The sequence below is a fragment of the Rhinatrema bivittatum genome, chromosome 2, assembly GCF_901001135.1.
Source record: "Rhinatrema bivittatum chromosome 2, aRhiBiv1.1, whole genome shotgun sequence".
In the NCBI taxonomy this organism is placed as follows: domain Eukaryota; kingdom Metazoa; phylum Chordata; class Amphibia; order Gymnophiona; family Rhinatrematidae; genus Rhinatrema; species Rhinatrema bivittatum.
The window spans coordinates 420504444-420510473 of NC_042616.1; positions in this window are offsets into that span (position 1 = coordinate 420504444).

Below are 6030 nucleotides of genomic sequence, written 5' to 3' on the forward strand. Positions count from 1 at the left end.
TTGTGCCCTGTATTACCAAAGGTCCCTGACTCCAGACTATTCATCCAAGTTTGGGCCTCTTTAAGAAAGAGAAAATATAAGTGTACAAAAAGAATGTGTGTCGTGTGTGAAAAACTAATCAGGATGGAGAAGGCAGCAAAGGGGAGAGTCATGTCTAGCCTTTGCCAAACCTTTTTGCACTGACTGGGTCCCCGCAGATGGGACACAGCTTAACATGATGCACCAACACAGCTTGGGGGCCTCATGTAAGTCATCGTGTTAGTGATGTCATCTTGCATCGGGCAGGTGTCATGACAACGGGCAGGGCCGACGTTAGATACAATGGGCTCACAGCAGAAACTAAGGTGTGGGCCCAGTTGGTTCTAGGCGCCCTGAAGCTATGCCTGGCCCTGACATCCACCAGCTTTGCCAAGAAGGTCCACTGTGGTGCTGGTCCTGGACGATTACCCTAAAACCAGCCCTGACAATGGGGCCCCAGACTGCTAAACCCACCATGAATAAATAGGGGAACCCCTGACCTAGTGCAGTGCACAATAGAATGGTAGGGTGTCTTTTAGGCCAGCCTCACTGACAAGCCCTTTTGTGACATAACCTTCAAAATAGTACATTTCATCTTCTCTAATGATGGATGTAACTGAAATTTAAGTCCTATTAACTCTTTTCAAACCAGCTGTCCCATTTAAATGGGGGAACCCCTTTACTTCTAAGGGAAGTAAATTTGTGACAGGACTAATACATATCAACTGAAAGCTTAAAAAAAAAAATCTTTGAATGGCATGTGTGACATTTTACTGTGAAAGACTTGCTCTTTCAAGCCAAGGGTTTTTAGACTTGTATTCTGGGTGTAGCTTCTGAAAATTATTTAAAAAGTAAAAATATCATTCACTTCAATGGGAACCTTTTAGTATTTGCTCCCATGCCACAGCAAACAAACAAGTTTGACTGAGTGAGCAAAATATCAATTGAAAGTAATAAAACAAAATGTTTAGATTGGTCCCCACCAACAAAAATTGACAGACTGAAATCAGAATGATAAGCCAATCAGATTGACAGATGAAAATTCAGTTTACATTCTATGCAAATCTATCTCATGCATATTCATTTTAGATATCCTGAAAACCAGACCTATTTGTGACTCTTGATGATTGGAATTGGCTATCCCTGCCCAAGAAAAATGTTGATCTAATCTAGGGGTGGCCAACTCCGGGTCTCAAGACCCACAAACCGGCCAGGTTCTCATATCCATAATGAACATGCATGAGAGATTTGCATGCACTGCCTTCACTGTATACAAATGTCTCATGCATATTCATAATGGATATCATGAGAACCTGGCCTGTTTGTGGCTCTTGAGGACTGGAGTTGGCCACCCCTGGCTTATGCTATAAGGCCCGAGGGGAGTCACACACCAAAGAAACAGCAGTCCACACCCAAACGTTTGTCCAAAACAGAAAAAGGAAAATGTATTGAAAGTCCACATAGATTAAGAGTCCAGCCAAAAGAAATGAAAAGGAAATAAAAATCAACACAGTCTAAAATACTCAAAACAACAAACAGCTTCATAGGCGGTTCACAAAAACTCTCCAATATAGTACTCCCTGTCCTTCTGACAAATCTTGGGTATAGTACCCAATAAACTTTCCTCTCTGGCTCCCACCAAGGCCTTACTGCCTCCAGGCCCTGATGAACAAACAGGAAAACCTTCCTCTCCTTTGTTCACATCTCAGGCTGTGGGCTTCCCCAGGTAGAGGGGTGTCCCCGTAGGATAAGAGGTCCTTAAGCTCCCAGCTAGCTCTAAGCCCCTGCTGAAGGGAGCTCCCTCTGCTCTGCCAGCAAATCAATCATTTTCCACACACTAGCCCTGAAGTCTTTAAAGACTAACGCCAGAGCTCCTCTTAACAACTCCCAGCGCTCTGGACGCACCCCTCCAAATCCATGCCTATTGAGGGAAGGACCCTTCTATTTACCACTCCCCAATTCACACCTCCCCTTGGACCTGCCATTGCTGGAAGGTCCTTAATGCTGCCACATAGTGCAGTACTTTAGTGACCTCTCAGGGGTCACACTAGTTTTTACCACTGGAGCCTGGCTGTCGAGGAGAGAGCACAGGGCTAGGCGCAGCTCATGAAACAGACTCGTTTCAAGCAGGAAAAATTCAAAGGGCTTAGAAAGAATTGTCAGAGAAATGTCCGTGTAGTTCAGACTAAGCGCTAACAATTATCTTTAGAGTGCTCTGTACATACAGTAGTTGGCCAACCCAGTGCTGCATACTGCCATGCGGAGAGGCTGGTTTTGATTCCTGGATGGGAAGGCAATCCCTCAGTTGGCTGGGGCTGGAGATACTGCGGAAGCAGCATTCCTAGCTCTGGGGGAGGGGGCAATGGCGACACCTAGTGGTTAGATTTAGGGCCCAGGAAGGCACAGTTCCAAAAGGAGCTTCAGTGCATGGACTGTGGCTGTGGACTGTGGCTGCAATGATCGGATAAGTGAGTTGAGATGGGATATATACTTGGGAGATAATACGCAGGTAATTTGTGACTGAAGGCTCATGGTGCCAGATCCCAGTCCCAGCTCTGGCTAAACTGGAAGTCCAAGGGAACAGGAGGAAACTATTAGGACAAAAATAAATAAAGTAGCAGTAGCTTTAAAAAAAATTCATGAGAAACATTTGAAAGTTTAATTCTGGTAAAACTGACCCTTAGCCCCGACTAAATCTTGGCGGCCAAAATTAGATACCTGGCATGAAGAGCAAAACCTGATAAAATTTTGGACACCCCCACAGATTTGGATTGGGAACTCAGCTTTCATTACAACCTCATGGACCCAAAGGAAAACTCCGTAAGCTGATCCAGTCCTGGTTTAACATACCCCCACCTCCTATCCCCATGGCATGCATGGTGAGGTAGCCATGCGTTTCTTAAGAAAATACGAACTACATTTCCAAGCATTCAGTAGGGTAAAGCCAGGACTGGATCAGGCTGTTCCCTTATGATGCAGCACTATGTTGATCACCTTCTAATACTGATTAATTATAAGCAGTTAAGGAACAGAATACTACATATTGCTGATGTATTTTTGAATTTTATTTAACAAGATTTGCAGGTAGAGGTACAGTGCGGTCTGAGGAACAGGCATTTGGGGGGGTGCCACAGAAAAGGCACTCCAGGGATGGTTATCTTTAAAAAAAAATCTTTCCTCTAGTGTCATTATTATTATTACGACTGTTTTGCTGTAATATTCAAGAACCACATTAGCTCCTTGAATTAAGTGCAATGCTGCACCTGGATTAGAAACAAGAATTAGGTGGCTTTGGAACTTCGAAACACAGAAAATGTTGGCTGCTAAAGACCACTTGGTCCACCGGGTCTGCCACATGTGTCTGCTATAGAAACTCAGAAGACGATGATCCTCGATTACTGGAGGACTTGAGATATGGGAGGAGGAGGTGGGTACACTGTCATACCCAAGGCAAGGGAACCACCTGGAGCAGCTTTTTCACCTTTTTGTTCTTGAATTGTTGATTGCAATTTTCATTTTGACTACTTTTTTTTTTTTTTTTTTTTTTTTTAAACCGTGATTTTTAAAACTTTTTAATAACCATTGCTTCTCTTAATGGTTTCTTTAGTCTTCTCTGCTATTGGGATTGTTGTGCAGTATTTGTATTTCTTTGTGCATGTTTACAGTCCTTCGGCTTTCAGGTGCATCTATAGTAGCTAGAAGCAATAACATTATATACACTTTCTATGCCTCAAGTCTCATTTCTCCCTGGATTGATTGAAATCATTGCCTGACCATTTGTTGTTTTATTCTTTCAATTACTCCTGCCTTTCTGCCGCAGAGGAGCCATTTGTGACTTGGAGGGAGTGTTTAATTTGGGCAAAACCCTCGACCATCACTGAGGCAGAGGTGGTGCATCCTTTAACCATAGTTCACTGACAGGATAAATATTGGCTACTAGTATGAGTGAGGATCCATCAAAAGTGATGGCTCGCTACACATAAGCCATGTTCATTTAGCATCAGTCTGAGTACAGGAAGGTTATGATAGCATCGACTTGATATTTTATGCTTAGTTGTTAGTAGTATGCCTGATGGTACAAAAATACCCAGCTCTTTGTCTCATCTCCCTCTTCCTTTTCCCTCTCTCTTTCCAATTACACCTTTCTTTCTCCCTCCTTCTTGCTTTGCTGCCTCTTCCCCACCTTGCCCCCCTCCTCTTCCTGCACCCTCAAGCTCACTTTGCTTTCCCATTAAAGATTAAAGCTCCCTCAGGCCCTCCTGGAATCCTAGGGAGCAACTTCATAGCCTTGGCACTGTTTGGATGTGATTCCTAGATAAAGAGGCCATGAAGTTGTGCTTTGTGGTTCCCGTTCAGCAGACGGCCGGCATCACTTGATCGTGTTCAGCCTTCTTTGCGTAACTTGCATTTGGGCAGCTCTGTATATGCAGCGATTTGGGATGGTCTCAGCTCAGTGCCATCCTTCACTGGAAAGGGGCTCACCTCAGAGACTGCTCTTGCTGCTGGGCCCAAGCTAGGCACTCTCAACAACTCGGGAGAGCAGAGCATTAGCTACCCTATGACCAATATGGCCTTGGCCATAAGTGCCATCCATTAGAATGCACTAGAATTTTCTCCCATTGCTGCTGAAAAAAAGCTGCCTCTTTCTCACTCTCTTCCTGCTCTTGCTCTTGGGGCTCAGGAACTGCTCCAATAAAGCCCAGCAGGAGCAGCTGGCACCCTGCACTGGTGACCAGAAAGCAGCCTGAGGGTAAGGGTGGTGCAGCCTCCAGCTAGCGCCCCCTCCCCTCCGAACCGACGGTGAAGAGAGCCCTGCTGTCCGTGCTGGTGGGTCAGGCAGCACCAGGGGCTGCCCTGAGCCTCAAGCGGAGGGTGGCAGCCTTAAGGATGAATCGATTCCCCCAAGTGAGCAAGCGAGCAAACACACAAACTGATTGAGAGTCTCATCCCAGATGACACCATGCTGACATAGGCAAGAGGGATGAAACGATGGCTTGGGAGTAGGGGCCAGAGCGTCCTGTTCTTGCCTGCATGTGGCAGGAGTGGGAGAAGGGGAAAACTTAAGGGAGCACAGCATGCTTGGCCAGTCTTTTTTATTTTGTATTGGTTCTCTTGCTGTATTTCTGTCAGCGGTTGATTGAGGGGAAAATCATGTGCTGCTATGATTGCTTCCACCCTGCTTTGTCTGGCTCAGGGATGGCAAAGAGAGAAAGGGTGAAAGACTGGGGCATGAGGGTGTTGTGATTTGTGTCTGCACGTCAACAATCCCCTCCATAGGGGATTGCAGAAAAGGACTGTTGATGTGCAGACAAAAATCGCCCCCACTCACACTCCTCTTTCTCAAGTGTAGGTGTATATGCGGTGGGCAGGGACGCTGAAAGGGTCATGCAGACAAAATCATGACATTAAAAATCTATCCAAAGCAAACTAAATATTATTTTGTATTGCTCGTATCATTTGCAAATCAATACAACACTCATATCTTTCTAAATGTACACCCTGGACCAATGTTTCCCAACCGGTGCGCCGTGGCTGCAGTACAGGGGTACCGCAAAAAAAGCGGAGAGGAAGGACTTGAGAGGCAGCTGCTGTCTTCATTTCCTTTCCTTCCTGGCCTGCAGGAAGTTCTCCCGCCAGCAGGGGGAGTCAGAGAGCAGCGCTTAGCTCTTCCTGCTGCTCTCTCCTCTGCAATTGAAACTGCACAGGGCCCTGTAGTTGTGAGACCTGCTGGTCCCTGCAGTTCCAATTGCAGAGGGAAGCTGGCGGAGGAGGAGGAAGCAGCAGCACCAGATACTCACTGCTCACACTGCCGCCATTCCAGGACAGGGAGGAAGAAGGAACAGATGAATGTGCCATTGGGGGGGGAGAAGGAAAGGAAGGTGATGCTGCCGAGGAGGTGGGAAACAGGACAAGTGATGATGCCAGAGGGGTGGGGAAAGGAATGGAGAGAGAAAGAAGGGGATGATGATGATGCCAGGTAGTGATGGAGAGGGATAAGGAAAAAGATGATGA